This window comes from Thamnophis sirtalis, unplaced genomic scaffold, assembly GCF_051295495.1.
Source record: "Thamnophis sirtalis isolate CommonGarterSnake01/CBP01778 unplaced genomic scaffold, rThaSir2_p1.2 scaffold_1, whole genome shotgun sequence".
In the NCBI taxonomy this organism is placed as follows: Eukaryota; Metazoa; Chordata; class Lepidosauria; order Squamata; family Natricidae; genus Thamnophis; species Thamnophis sirtalis.
In genome coordinates this window covers 162,434,655-162,450,488 of record NW_028261381.1, presented here as the reverse complement: position 1 = coordinate 162,450,488, position 15,834 = coordinate 162,434,655, and the positions used below count along the sequence as shown (strand labels likewise).

Genomic DNA, 15,834 nt, shown 5'->3' with positions numbered 1-15,834 from the left:
CAGCAACATATAAATAATAAAGCAAACAAATATCAGCCAGTAGTACATTACCTGTTTATTAGCATTTTAAACTGCTGTTCCTCTAATTTCTCAACCATGGCAACTTCAATGTTGTGTGGATTTCAACTCTGCGCTGGCTGGGGAATCTTGGGAGTCGAAGTCCAGATATCTTAAAGTTGCCAAGGTTGAGAAAGCTTTCTCTAAGGCAAGATTGGAAACATGAGAACTACGAGATGTGAGCCCATTACAGATTTCCATATCCTCCTTCATAACTTACATTCATTGATGCCGCTGAGAATTGTAGTTTGGCAACAGGTCCAAAACTACATTATGGAAAGACTGGGGAGACGATGGAATTTATAGATGACAAACTCCAAGGTTCTTCTCAAAACTTCAGTGATCTTATACTGTAGAAGGGTTTAGCCACAGCATTTTAAGGATTAGAGGTAGTGCTTGACCGATGACCACAATTGGGACCAAACTTTTCATTGCCAAGCAAGGTGGTTGTTAAGTCATGGTAAGAATGTTGACCTATTTTGGCCATGGTTGTGAAGCGAATAACTCCAGCTGTTAAGTGAGTCACAAGGTTAAGTGAATCCAGCTTTCTCCATTGACTTTGCTTATTGGAAGCTGTCTGGGATGCTACAACTGTCATAAACACATGCCAGCTTCCAAATGTCCAAATGATGATTATGTGGGGATATTGCAATGACCATAATGTGAGGGCTGATCGTAAGTCATTTCTTTTAGTGCAGTTGTAACTTTAAACAGTTGCTGAACAAATGGCTGTTAGTCAAAGACTACATGTACTTTATATAGAAATTAAAAGATGCTTGCTCCTGGGGAGGAAAGCTATGGCAAATCTAGACAGCATACTAAAAAGCAGGGACATCACCCTGCCAACAAAAGCACGTAAAGTCAAAGCTATAGTTTTCCCAGTTGCAATGGATGGCTGTGAAAGTTGGACCATAGGAAAGGCTGAGGGCCAGAGAATGGAGGCCTTTGAACTCTGGGGCTGGAAGACTCCTGCGAGTCCCTTGGACTGCAAGGCGATCAAACCGGTCAGTCCTAGAGGAGATCAACCCTGACTGCTCTTTAGAAGGCCAGATCCTGAAGAGGAAACTCAAATACTTGGGCCACCTAATGAGAAGGAAGGACTCACTAGAGAAGGTACCTAATGCTGGGAAAGATTGAGGGCAAAACAATGGATGACAGAGAATAAGGTGGCTGGATGAAGTCACGGAAGGAGTCGGCGTGAGCTTAAATGGACTCCAGAGGATGGTAGAGGACAGGAAGGCCTGGAGGAACGTTGTTCATGGGGTCGCGATGGGTCAGACACAACTTCGCAACTAACAACATTTTATATACTCCGTATTTTAATGTTAGTTGGTCAGAGTGATGCATTTGAGATGGGTGGCCATATACATCAAAGTAATTAATTAAAAGTCAACCAAAATCACTTTATGGCTTTGCTCAATGCATAAATCCAGCCAGTCATTCTGGATTCGGGATCCTTATTCCTCTTGTAGCAATTCTGAGACTGGTAGTATTTCTGATAAAAATACAGCTGCACAAACTGTCATTGCCTTCCCCGAGTCTATTAACGCTCCTGCCTTTCACAGCACTGATTTGGGGACTCAAAATATAAGAATGCCACCATTCCTTAGAACTTCTCCTAGAAATAAGATGTCAAGTTAGAGGAAATACTCTTTCAACAACTCCCCAATGCAAGTCTTGCTGAATTCACAACTGATGTGATTCCCCCAGGGAACTGTGAAACAAAGTTGTGTTAGCTGGTGCCTTGTTTCTCAGGCATCTGCCTGTTTTCCATCTCCCTTGGAAAGCAAGCAGGCGCCATAGATTTTCCATGCTTTAACTCTGGGTGTGTGCTGCCTCGGATTAAAGCCAGCTGCTGAGGCCTCCCACCCGCCGGTTGGCCAGCCTGCTGAGATATGATCTCACATCCACCCTTTTCCCACAGCAACACGCCTGCCGGCTAGCAGGGATTCAAAGCAATAGCTCAGCAGCATCCATATGGCCTCTTCTGGAGAAAAAGCAACAACTGTGTGTATGTGTGTGTGTGACTGCACATTTAACATTTAGGTAGGCCAGATCTCCAGAAGACACTCTGAGCTACATGGCCAATGTAACATTCATTTGCATGTTGCATGAATCAGCCCATGTGCTTAGTTTATGATTCATGTACAGTATGTCATGCAAAATGGTTTAATACTTTAAAGCATGGATAAGTTTAATTCTGGACCATGTTTGTCATAAACCCTGGTCTGCATTATGCCAGACCTCTTTGTTTTTAAGTTTGTGTAGTTTGGGGATTTCAGGTTACCTACCTCTGAACTAGGGGACGCGGTGGCTCAGTGGCTAAGATGTCAATCAGAAGGCCGGCAGTTTGTCGGTTCGAATCCCTACTGCCGTGTAACGGAGTGAGCTCCTGTTACTTGTCCCAGCTTCTGCCAACCTAGCAGTTTGAAAGCATGTAAAAATGCAAGTAGAAAAATAGAAACCACCTTTGGTGGGAAGGTAATAGTGTTCCGTGCACCTTCGGCCTTTAGTCATGCCGGCCACATGACCACAGAGACGTCTTTGGAAAGCGCTGGCTCTTCGGCTTAGAAACTGAGATGAGCACCACTCCCTAGAGTTGGGAATGACTAGCGCATATGCGCGAGGGGAACCTTTACCTTTACCTCTGAACTGCAAACAGCAACATGCCTTGAGGCCTTTCTGTTCACATCTAGCATCGGAACAGAGCTGTTCTTGTTAATCTGCTTCAGTTCTAGTTTTTAAGAAATTTAGTGATCCAACCTTTTTCCCACAGAGGTGCAAGAAGGGAAGATCTCCCTCAGGGAACCCCCGGACCTCTCACTCCCTCCTTTAGAACAGCCCCTCTTTTATAGGATTTAGAAAGTTATCTAACTGCCTTTTCAAAGGAATCCTGTTTCACTTTGGTCTTTGAAGTTTTCCTCTAGATACTTAAAGTTCTCCTAATGAGTAACACTGATACACTGCTAAAAGTACCTTCAATATCTGAAAGAACAAGTTACACCAAACACGTCCCCTTTTAATTTATATGGACATCTATCTCATATATATGATGGTGGCTTACAGGCACAAGAAAACATTAGAGATTAATCAAAAATGATAAAAAAACAAAAACCAATAAACAACATAAACTGCAGGACTGTATGGTCAATCTCACTAATAGTACACAGGTTGACTTATAACGACAATTGAGCCCAAAAGTTCTTGTTGCTGTTAAGTGAATTTCGCCCCATTTTACAACCTTTGCCTGTTGTTAAGTGAATCATTGCAGTTCTTAAGCCAGTAACAGGTTTATTAAGTGAATCCGGCTTCCCCATAGACTTTGCTTATCAGGTCACCAAAGGTAATCATATGATCCCAGGCCTCTGCAACCATCATGAGTCAGTTGCCAAGCGCCTGAATTTTGATCCCATAATACAATAATACAATACAATTGCAGAGTTGGAAGGGACCTTGGATGTCTTCTAGTCCAACCCCCTGCCTAGGCAGGAGACCCTATACAGTTTCAAATGGTTATCCAACATCTTCTTAAAGACTTCCAGTGTTGGAGCATTCACAACTTCTGGAGGCAAGTTCTTCCCCCGATTAATTGTTCTAACTGTCAGGAAATTTCCCCTCAATTCTAAGTTGCTTCTCTCCTTGATTAGTTTCCACCCATTGCTTCTTGTTCTACCTTCAGGTGCCCTGGATTTGGATTTGGGTTTATTACATTTATATGCCGCCCTGGAGAATAGTTTGACTCCCTCTTCTTTGTGGCAACCCCTGAGATGTTGGAACACTGCTATCATGTCTCCCCCTAGTCCTTCTTTTCATTAAATTAGACATACCCAGTTCCTGCAACCGTTCTTCATATGTTTTAGTCTCCAGTCCCCTAATCATCTTTGTTGCTCTTCTCTGCACTCTTTCTAGAATCTCCACATCTTTTCTACATCGTGGCGACCAAAACTGAATGCAGTATTCCAAGTGTGGCCTTACCAAGGCATTATAAAGTGGTATTAACACTTCACGTGATCTTCATTCTATCCCTCTGTTTATGTAGCCTAGAACTGTGTTGGCTTTTTTGGCAGCTGCTGCACACTGTTGGCTCATACTTAAATCATGGGGATGTTGCAATGGTTGTGTGAAAAATGGTCATAATTCATTTTTTCAGTACCATTGTAACTTTGAACAGTCACTAAATGAACTGTTGTAAGTCAAGAACTACCTGTAGCCATTTTGCAGACTCCATACCATACAGCTGGAACCCCAGGCCAGATGGCAAAGCTCCTTCCTCAAGTCTCAAAAGTGTTTTTTTTTTCCAAGAGGCAACTGGACTTTCTGGTTTTTCTTTAAAGATGATTTGCTTTTCAACCAAACAGCGGGAATGGAAGGGATTATATTCCTTGCGGATAGTGGGTCATTTGCATTCTTTTAGGGAGTCGTTGAGGCCACCTGGAGGTTTATCCGTGTCCTCGGGGTCACCTGAGTAGTGCAAATGGGCGTGGAGCCTTTTTGGAACTGTTGAAAGGACTGTGTTATAGACTGGAGATAGAAGATGTGATATCCCTCCCCCTCTGTTGAAAGTAAAAAGTAATGGTAAAGCACATATGTGCTAGTCCTTCCCAACTCTAGAGGGCGGTGCTCATCTCCGTTTCAAAGCCAAAGAGCCAGCGCTGTTCAAAGACGTCTCTGTGGTCGTGTGGCCGGCATGACTAAACGCCAAAGGAGCAACGGAATGCTGTTAGCTTCCCACCAAAGGTGGTTCCTATTTTTCTACTTGCATTTTTTACATGCTTTCGAATGTAAGGTTGGCAGAAGCTGGGACAAGTAACAGCAGCTCACTCTGTTACGTGGCACTAGGAATTCGAACCGCCAAACTGCCAACCTTTCTGATCGACAAGCTCAGCATCTTAGCCACTGAGCCAACGCATCCCTGTTGAGAGAGGGCTGTTAAATTTTGACTTAGATGATCTCTTTCAAACCAGCAGTCCCTCTGTTCAAAATGTGGTTTTTGCTGTCTTCGAGGGGCCTGTGTCTTTTAAGTGCAGATGGACTGCCGAATCGTGTCCTGATGGGTTTGTTCTCCTGTGCGTTTATCAAGTGGTTGTTTTGTTTCCCCAACGTGCAGATCTACACATGACTCACTGCATTACACTGCATATACCACCTCCTCAACAACTCTCTAGTCTAAAAGAATACAGATCACTAGCTGTCTCCAAGGGGTATGAATCCTTCCTTTCCTCACCATCCAGTCAGAGCTGAAGAAGCTTCTTGGATGAGAATCGAAACATCTTCAAAGAAAAACCAGAAAGTCCAGTTGCCTCTTGAAAAAGCACCTTTGGGACAAGCACCACTGGTGACAGAGAATCTCCACAGACAGTCCTTCTGAGGGGGGGTGGGGGCTGATGCTCCAAAGGGCGGACAGCCCACAGCACGGTGGCCACCACTGAAACAAGGAGACCTTTTTCTAGGTCCGCACTACTCCCTGAATTATAGAACAGCTGCGTGGGTTGAGCCTGCAAAACACGGAAGACCAAAAACGCGGTTGGCTTGGTTTCCTGGTTCAGAGCTGTCGTGCAGACGCGTCAACAGAGCTGGCCGACTTGCAGAAAAGCCTCTGCCACCGCCCTTCAGTCAAACAAGAGGAAAAAATGCAGGGCCCCTTTTCCAAATCCGAAAAGGGCAACTTCCGGAGAGGAGGCTTGCAGCTGCGTTTTTTTTCATCCGCTTTGCAGCCAAAACAACCGTGGTCTCACGGGGGCCCTTTGAAAAATTGAGAAATATGTTGGGGGGGAGGGGGGAAGCACTGCGGCAAGCTGCCTGCCTGTCACTCACATCTTGGGGCTGCAAAACCCACCCCTCCCTGCAGGAATGAATTAAATAACTAATGCTATTGAGAGCATAGGCACCAAAGACAAATTTCTGGTGTGTCCAATTACACTTGGCCAATAAAGAATTCCTACTCGATTCTATGCTAATTCCACTCTATTCTATTGTCCCATTCCCTTATCGGGTTGTTGTTATTATTATGGGAATTGGAGGGGTGAGCAAGGGAAAGATAATGGAGATACATGGAAATACATCATCAGCATCTTCCAAAGAAAGGTACAAGCCCCCCCCCCCGCCTTCCTCTTTTAAGCGCACCAGCCAAACATCTGTTGGGCGGCGCGCGCACCTCCCCCCCAACTGTTCAGTGCCGGGTTCTGACGTCACTAGTGACGCTCTTCCACCCCCCCCCATTCGCCACCACCCTCCCCCCCCTGCTTCTCCCCTCCCCCTTTCCGGCCTCTGACGCCCCAAGCTGCGTTAACCTCTTCCTGGGCGGCTTCCCGTAGTAATTCGTGCGTCTCCCGAGCCCTTCGGTTTTGGCGACGTCCTTCTGCTCTTTGGGCTCTTTTGGCAGCCGCTGGGTTTGCGTAAAACAAAGGTTTCCACTGGCTTCCGACCCAGCGTGGGCATCAACAGCGATGCCAAAGGCGTTTCTTGGTGGCCGCCGCCCGTTTTTTTACGCGGGCACCCCCACCCCGACCCTTCCGTACGAAGCGAGAGAGCCGCCTTGCTTTGCCCGGGGCTCAGCTTTTTAAAGCCTCGGACACAGCTGTTAAGGCGGGGAGGGGGAGATTTTAGCCATTGGTCTGAAGGGGTGTAGTGTTTCTTGCCTAGGCAGGGGGTTGGACTAGAAGACCTCCAAGGTCCCTTCCAGCTCTTATTATTCTATTCTAGATGATACAGGGCTCACTTCTTCCGCTCCCGAGAGTATCTTTTAAGATCCACGGAGAAATTTAGCTGATAGTTTTTAGGTTTTGTCCGGAGTTGTAGCAGGCTTTGATTCCTTGCATGTTGTCGTCTTTGGATACCTTTTTTTTTTTTTGGCGTTAACTACTGTAGGAAGTTATCATCACCCAGCCCTCTCCCAGAAAAATGAAATATCCTAGGAAATATTGAAAAGGCAGAATATTTCTCTGGATGTGAAAAGGAAGAAACATGTTTTAAAAGACAGAATAGCTGCCTGCAGCTTCCTGCCTTGGTCAATGAGCCATTAAAGCCTGAGCTAGTTCACTTTACATAATAAAGAGTTCTCCCCTTCAGCTCCAGAGTGATGGGGTTAAGGCATGATAATATTGGCCCTTTACCCAACTCGCCACATGGCATCTGAGAACTCAACCAAACCTGGATTCAAAACGCAGCCTAGAGAGTTGCCCCTGCATGGGTCCATGGGAGTCTGGCAACCAATCAGAATACAAAATCAAGATCAAAGGCCAGAGAAGGCATAAAACCAGGGTCTCAGCTTCTCTTCCTCCCTTCCCTTCTCTTCTCTCCACCAACATTGAAGCATGTGATCATCTTTTCTGTTCAGGACTCAAGCCATGTGGTCCTGCCCACCAATAAACCATCTTTCCAAGCAGCCTCTCATGTCTCCAGTGTCTTTTTCCCCACTTGGAGCCGAACCCAGAAGGACATTTCTTCCGACACTACTAATAGTGTGAAATAATACAATGCTAGTCTAATAATAATTGAACAATTTGCCCTGAGGTTGCTAACTCCTGACCTCCTTGTGGTCTCTTTGGTTTCTCCCTATTTTCCCCGAAGTTTACTTTGCTGCCCTGAAATAGCTGAGGTTGTTGTTAGTTGCGAAGTTGTGTCCCACCCATCGCGACCCCATGGACAACGTTCCTCCAGGCCCTCCTGTCCTCTACCATCCTCTGGAGTCCATTTAAGCTCACACCTCTTCTCACCTTACCCGAGATTAAGTTTATATAATGTTTTCTCCTGGTTCAACCATAAACAAAGGGTTGATTTTGCTCTCATTGCGAAACAGTGTTTCTCAAACTTAGCAACTTTTAGATATGTGGACTTAAATCCTAGAATTGGCCGGGAAATTCTGGGAGTTAAAAGTCCACCTGCCTTAAGTTTTTAAAAATATTTTTATCCCTCCTTTATTTTTTTATAGATATATCAAGGTGGCAAAAAATACTCCCTCCTCTTTTCCCCTGTGTAGGGCTGAGTTAGAGTGACTGGGCCAAAATCACAGTTAGCTGCCATGCCTAAGGCAGCTTTAGAACTCACAGCCTTCTGGTTATTAGCCTGGTGCCTTAACCACCTGACCAAATCGACTCTTTTGCTAACAAGTTTGAGAAAGATTGGGCTAAAATGTGGGGTAGTTAATTTGTAGCACACTGTTTTAAGCCACAAACTAGTTAATCTGTCACGCAAAGTCAGCCCATGAGGTTCATTTATGATTCAGGGTGAGATTCAGGGTGTCCTGTGAACACAGGCAATGAGCTGCCAACAAGCCAATTACATTGCACTCACTACGTGCAAACCATTTATAGTAGTCTGTTGTACAAACCCACAGCGGGTGAGTAAACCAGGATGAGGCAAGCTATTCCATTGATTACTTGCTCTGGGAGAAAATTTCTCCTTGCTTTTAGGTTGTATATACCTGACAAGCTTCTACCCATTACTTTTTATTCTACCCCTGGGTGTCCTAGAGCAGTGGTCTCCAACCTTGGCAACTTTAAGAGTTGTGGACTTCAACTCCCAGAGTTCCTGGCTGGCTGCTTTGCTGGCTGGGGAACTCTGGGAGTTGAAGTTCACAGGTTTTAAAGTTGCCAAGGTTGGAGACCACTGTCCTAGAGAATAAGACAATTCCCTCTTCTTTTGAGGGTCCCTCAAGTACTGAAAGAACTAACAAGTCCCCTCCTTTATCCTTCTCTTTCATAGACTAGACCAGAGCAACCCGCCGCTCTGAAGCCACATGTGGCTCTTTGATCCCTCTGCTGTGGCTCTCTTGTCGCTCAAAATATGCATCACAACCGCCAATGTGCGACACCCACTGGCATGCAATTTATTGAGCTTTTCGACCCCGGTAGGTCAACCATGGATAAATCCAAGAAAAAGAAAAGTTTAATTTAACTACATATGCTAGTTTTGTGGCCATTCAGGAAATAAGTCAGCCATGGGAAGGGTTTTGTGGCTCCCGGTGTTTTCTGTGGAAAATGGGTCCAAATGGCTCTTTTGAGTGTTTAAGATTGCTGACCCTTGGACTAGACAAACCTAGGTCCCTCAACTATTCAACATAACAATTTTAGCCTCCAGACCCTTTTATCAACTTTGTTGCTCTTCTTTGCACATTTTCCAGTGTTTCAATGTCTTTTTTGTTTCGTGCTGACCAGAACATGGGTAAACATACTGTGCAGACACCTGCTTTTTTCCCCTGACCAAAAGGTGTGCTGTGCTTAATTTTTTCCTGTACCAAAGCAGGGTGTTTCAATTGGCAAAGAGTTAAACTGAATCAGGGGCAGGATCCTTTTGCAAAGAGGCCCCTGCTGGAACCTGACCTCAATGTGGGGGAGGGAGAGCAGTGCCCTCCACCCAGCAGGCCAAGAGCCCATTCCAAGCTAGCAATGTCCACTCAAGGCAGTGAAAAACCTGCTACTGCCACAGCTGGCCTTGCTTTCCATTTAATTCTTTCCATTGCACGAATCATTGTTTTTAAGCTGCTAAAGTTACAATTTTAGGAAGGTGGTTGTCTTTGGCTGGGCACTGGCGGCTTTCATAGCTGCGGAACAGACAAAATACGAAGCGCCAATGGCTAAAGGGACCTACCCTAACTTGGACTGTTGCCCGTTAAAAAGCAGACGATCGCACAGTGAGAAGAAAGTCTGGAACTTGGGATCAGTCCATTCACAGAAGGCTAAAAGTGAATGGCAATAAAAGGTGACATGATTGGTCTTGCCCTTTAACAGGCCTGTGACTTGGCAACCTAAGCTGATGGATGGAGGGGGGGATTATTCAGGAGCCAAGGAAGGGCAGTGAGAAGCACTGTGGCTTCCACAAACAACTCTATGCCCTCCCTCCTTTCAGCAGTCGATTGAAACAGCATAGTAACTCAAGACTTTTGTTTAACCGTGGTGTATTAATTAATCCACAAGGGCTTTGTTTCTTAGAAGATACCAAACCAATGTTTCTTATCTGAGCAACTTAAAGAGATGCGGACTTCAACTCCCAGAATTCCTCAGCCAGCCTTGGAATTCTGGGAATTGAAGTCTACATATCATAAATTAGCCAAGGCTGACAAACACCGTGACCCGTCAAAAGCGCGGACGACAAAAGCGCGATCGACAAAATCGCGCCTTTGACGTCATCACAGCGCGACGAAAAAGATCGAAAAATTCAAATAAAAATTAATAAAAATTAAATTAAAGCAAGCCGATTCACATAAAGGTAAGGGTTAGGGTTAGGGTTAGGGTAAGGGTAAGGGTAAGGGTTAGGGTTAGCTTTAGAGCGTTAGCGTTAGCGTTAGGGTTAGGATAAGGGTTAGCGTTACGTTTTTCGTTACTTTAACGGTTAGGTTTAGGGTTAGGTTTAGGGTTAGGTTAAGAGTTAGGGTTAGGGTTAGGTTTAGGGTTAGGTTTGGGGGGGTTAGGGGAAGGTTTTAGCTTTATTTTTACATTTTTTCGATCTTTTTCGTCGCGCTGTGATGACGTCACAGCGCGCTTTTGTCGAGCGCGATTTTGTCCTACGCGCTTTTGTGGTGGAACCGACAAACACTGCAGGCTGTATTCACTAGTTAGAATGCATTGATTCATATATAGTGATGCTTTAGTATTCATTGTTAATTGGTTAATTGGCAAAATGAGTACCCCAAAAGATGTGTACCATACACATTTTTTCCATAAGCAATAATAGTGAGTCACAAGGTAGCCAACACCGACAAGTTCTAGCTTTTGTGCATTGAGTACCAAACAAACGATGAGTACTAGGATAAATTTTACACCAAATTTAATGAGTTTCAAAGCAGTTGAGTACCAAGGTATCACTGTAACGTGCTAAGCCAACAGAAAACAAGGCACAAATGTCCACTCCTAACCACAATTTTACATGTAGATCAGAGGTGGCATTCTGCCGCTTTGGACCAGTTCACCTGAACTGGTAGCAGAAATTGCTCTATTTTGTCCTATTTACGGATGTTTTTTGAGCAAAGTGCATGTGCTGAATGCCAGACGCACGTGTGAATGCACGCGCACACATTTGCGAATCAGTAGGGAAGGTAACTGAAAGCCACCTGTGATGTAGGTGCCCCCTTACACTCTTCCCATACCTTTAGCACAACATCTAAAGAAAACTGATTCTTTTTTTTAAAAAAAGCCTACATCTAGCATTAGCCAGTAAGATTCCTGCAACAGTATGTTGCTGTGTGCGTGCACATGAAACTATTTCATTGCAAATCCAACCACGACTTTATCTTGTCCAGAACTGTTTGTTCTGATGGGCAGAGATTGCTCAGCCGTTGAGGGAGGCAAAACTTCCCATCTTCCACATGAGATGTTTTTAACAAAGGTTCGAGCATGGGAACTTGTGCCTGCCAAGCATGTGGTGATCGCAGGGCATTTATGCTGTTGCTCACCCAAACACATGTGCTAGCACACAGACCTCACTGCCACTGTTCCTGTGTAGGAGGAGGAAGAGATAAATTTTCCCCACTGAAAAGAACATGTGGTCTGAGTTTGGGGGAAATACAAAATCTCCTGGGGTTGGGTGGGTGGGTAGAGGGGGGAGGATGAATTTCCTGAAACCAGAGGTTCTCCAAATGCCACCTAATTGCACAACATAATTTCGCATCTAAACAGATCCTCCAGAAACATTCTCAGTGAAACTGAGCTACAGGATGAAGGAACACGGCAGAATATAATATTCAGCATGCTGTATTTTTTAGGTTATCTCTCTAGATTTTGGTTGGTTTGAATTAAGAAATATTCAAAAAGACATCCAAAACAGAAACATATATATTCTCTGGATGCCCACCCTGATTTCTTCCAAGGTAAGTAATCCTATCAATTTTTTTTCTCAGCAAGACTGTCCATGGTGCTAGAGACTGCTGCTCTTTGTCTCTGGACAAAAGCAATCAGTCCAGGATATCTTCTAATCAGTTCCATATGGGGCACCTGGTTTAAGCCTCCTCGCCCCCCCCCCCATCTACCAAATGTCATGTCTCTGCGTGCTTCTGCCTTTTCTTTGTCTCAGCCAGGCATCTCCTGGACTAAAGGGGAGCAGATGGTCCAGAAGAGAGGAGTTAGCGTCAAATGGGCCTACACAGATCATTTCTGTCCTTGTCTACTAGGCAAATTAAGGCAGTTTGAAAAAACGGTCCTCCCAGTTTGTGGAATTCCACACCAAAAAAAAAAAAAGTTGCCAGAAACCATTTGACTCAATTGCTTTTAAAATAAAGGCTGGTTATGTTTGAACATATTTCTAGATCTGTGTTTAATTGGATGCATATTTAAAGGCAGGAAATTCAAGCTTTCATTTAAAAATGAAGTATCTAGTCCTGAAGAATGCAAAAACCAGTTCTACCAAGCACATCAAAATAATGTGTTGGAAGGATTATGATGAGCTGAGTAAGACCAATGCCAATTTTGAAGAAAAAGAATTAACTAGCAACCCAATCCCCTAGATAGAATCAGCAACAAGTTAACCACCTGTTCTGGAGTTTCGCTTTACAGCCCTAGTTCCCCTTTAAACCGTACCACTAAGTGTCAGTCACACTGGGTCAAGCTATTTTATTAATGTATTAGGTTTTTATTCCACTTTTATATAAATAACTCAAGATGGTGAACATTCTTAATACCCTTTAAGGTGAGAAACTTGTTAAACACACAGTTTAAATCCATTGATTTAAATGGCAAAAACATTTTTTTTCAAATAAAACAATGAAAATATGCCCATTTTGCATTGGCTCTCTCCAGCTTTCATCCAATTTAGTAAAGCTTCCAACTACTAAAAGGATGCCTACCCCCGTGATATCAATATTCTGCTTTCCAACAACCATCAGCTGACAACCTGGCAGTCCTGCCTCCCTCAGATGATAACGCTGGACTGAAACTCAGCAAATTTCTTGATTTAATATGAAGCAGGCTCTAGGAAACCTTTGGAGTTATTTTTAAACCTGAATGCAGTTTAGATCTGGGACAATTTGACAAAAGTTTGTGTTGCTAGAGAGAAGAAAAACTTTTACCATTTCTTCCTACTTGCCAAAGTGCCATTTCTTAGTCTTCAACAAAATTGGGACAAAGGACGAAGATGCTAGGACAGTGATGGCGAACCTTCTCGGCACCAAGTGCCCACACTGCAACGTGTGTGATGTAGCCCTGGAAACTCGAAGACCAGCTGGCTGGTACATGCATGCGCACCGGCCAGGTGGTCTTTTGGTGTCTAACATGCACTTGTGCATTGGCCAGCTGATCTTCATGAATGCTGGAGTCCTGGACCAGCTGAAGACCAGCTGGCCGGTGCGCATGCGTGTTCCAGTAGCTGGTCTTCGAGTTTCCAGGGCTCCAGCATGTGGGAAGATCAACTGGCCAGCCCACATGCATGCACCGGAAACCAGAACAGCAACTGGCAACGGAGTGCATGCCCACAGAGATGGCTCTGCATGCCACCTCTGGCACATGTGCCATAGGTTGGCCATCATGGTGGTAGGAGATACTGTACAGAATTGGGGTTATAGGTATATAAAGGATGGAGGGGTATTTGCTTTCCCTATACCAATTTACCTACATTTTAAACCTCAGAAGTACTATCTTCACTACACGCCAGGGGTGGGTTCCTGCCAGTTCTAACCTCTTCTCTAGAAGAGGTTCCACAAATCTACAGTGCCGTTTACAACCAGTTCCAGCTCCCTCCACCCGCCCGTCCGGACATCATCAAGATGAAGAGCGAGAGGAGGAATTCTGGGAGTTGAAGTCCACAAGTCTTAAAGCTGTCAAGTTTGAACACAAGTTTTTTTTCTAAAGGGTTAGGGGTGCAAGGGTCTTGTAACTTGACAGCTTTACAACTTGTGTGCTTCAAATGCCAGAGTTTCTGAGCCAACATTTTGGTTGCTAAGCAAGAGCGTTGTTAAGTGAGTTTCACCACATTTTACAAGTTGGCCACGCCCATCCAATCACATGGCTGGCAAGCCACTCCCACCTGGTCACATGGCTGGCAAGCCACTCCCACAAAGCAGGCCGCACCTACAGAAGAGGTTCTAAAAATTTTTGAAACCCACCACTGCTACATGCATGTTGTTATAGTAGTTATAGGGAAGGAATATGAGTAGTTCTTGTCACAATTTATGAGAATTTGGGGCACCTGCTACTTGTTTTAGCATGTTTCCTTCCATTCAGGCCAATCCTTCTTGGAAAGATCAAAAGCAGAGTTCCCCATTAATCCAACACTCTATCAGGTTATCTGAGCTGGTAGTCCTCAACATATCGTGTAGAAGTGGATTCCATTAATGAATGATGCACTGTAAGGGAAAGTATACTTTTGTTTTCTGCTTTGAATTTTCTGCCAATTTAATCTGGTGATCTAAATTCTGTTGTTTTGAAAATGGCCATTAATGGTTACCTTGAGCCGTGATGTCTCAACCATGCAAAACGTTATAAACCACAATCTTTTGTCCCATGCTCAGGAAACATTCCACATCTCCCCAACAAAACTGGAAGATTTTCTCCAATGCGGGGAAGATGAGTTCTTCATTCCAAGTTGATCCATGAATTTCTTTGGACTCCAGGACACTGGGACAAATGGCATTTTTAAGATGCGAGTGCGAGTGATTCACGTCTTCCTCTGGGGACAGTTCTAAAGTTTGTTTGGAGACGAGTGTTTTTCTACAAGACCTGGAGTTCTAGGAAAAGAAAACAGCCTGACATTAGGCAACTCTATTAACCCCTCTGGCCCCATCTATTTACTCAGAGCAGAACTGGGAGCCAATGCCTTATACGCCAGATAAAGCAGGATGATTCTCATCATTTATCCATAGGCTGAAATCCAGCAGAAGCCATTTTCTTCTCTGCCCCACAGAGAAGGAGCAAAGGAGCCAGCTTTTTTTCTCCATCATACGGAACTAATTGTACCAGGACTGTTTTCCTTTCTGTGCTTTTGCCTAATGAATTCATAGCACAGAAGGGCTGACAGCTTTGACTCAAATTGCAAAAAAATGGGATCTCAGCCAAATGCTCACATCTGCTATGGGTTAACCCTCGCCTCCCCCCACCCACCCTACATCATTCAAGCCTTCCCAAGGGAACCCCTCCCTCTATACTGCTGGCCCTTCAGGGGTGGGGAAAATTGACTCCTCCAGTCTCTGTGATTTGTTTTCCACTTTCCCTTCTTAGTTTACATCTGACCCAACATTAAATTTGTATGCTTTTCGTTAGCTAGCCTGAGAGGAGTATAGGCTGAAAATGTGGAATATTTAACTGCACTGAGGAGAATTTTCGATACTTTCCTAGTTTCTTACTTCTGCCTTAATTTAAATTTCTTTAAATCTAAAAAATGGCTTGCCATAAAGAGATATCTGTTATTTTTAAGGATGTTTCTGGGCACCATGTGCATTCTAAGAAAATGGCAGGTGCTTTGTTAGAAACAGTCTTCTTTGCCAAGAAAAAAGAAGAAAGTAAAGCTGGCATCTTGAAGGGCTAAAGAGAGAGCTAGTTTAGTCTAATGGTTAAGGTGCTGGCCTAAAAAACAAGAGTCATGAGTTCTAGTTCATCTTAGGTGATTGTGGACCAATCTCTCTCTCTCTCTCTCTCTGACCAGCCCACTTCACAGGGTTGTTGTTGTGAAGAAAATAGGAGGAAGGGATAATGTATGTTTGCTGGCTTGAGTTACTTATAAATTTTATAGACAGGATAAAAATCTAATAAATAAGATTAGGCAGTCGCTAGGTGCTTTCACCTGCCATCTAGATGATGTTCAGGTTATTGTAATCCAGATTTGGACCTCTACCATTCAATGGGCACTGAGACAACC

At 44.3% G+C, this 15,834-nt stretch overlaps 1 long non-coding RNA gene across 1 annotated transcript; it reads right to left on the bottom strand.

Moving 5' to 3' along the window:
- Nucleotides 1-1,358: 1,358 nt before the first annotated feature.
- LOC148049809 (uncharacterized) lies at nt 1,359-14,613 on the bottom strand. Its single transcript, XR_015695138.1, has 3 exons — nt 14,428-14,613; nt 2,349-2,476; nt 1,359-1,675 (listed from the first exon to the last, which is right to left on the bottom strand). It is a non-coding gene; the product is annotated as an uncharacterized LOC148049809 (long non-coding RNA).
- Between the last annotated feature and the right edge of the window lie 1,221 nt (nt 14,614-15,834).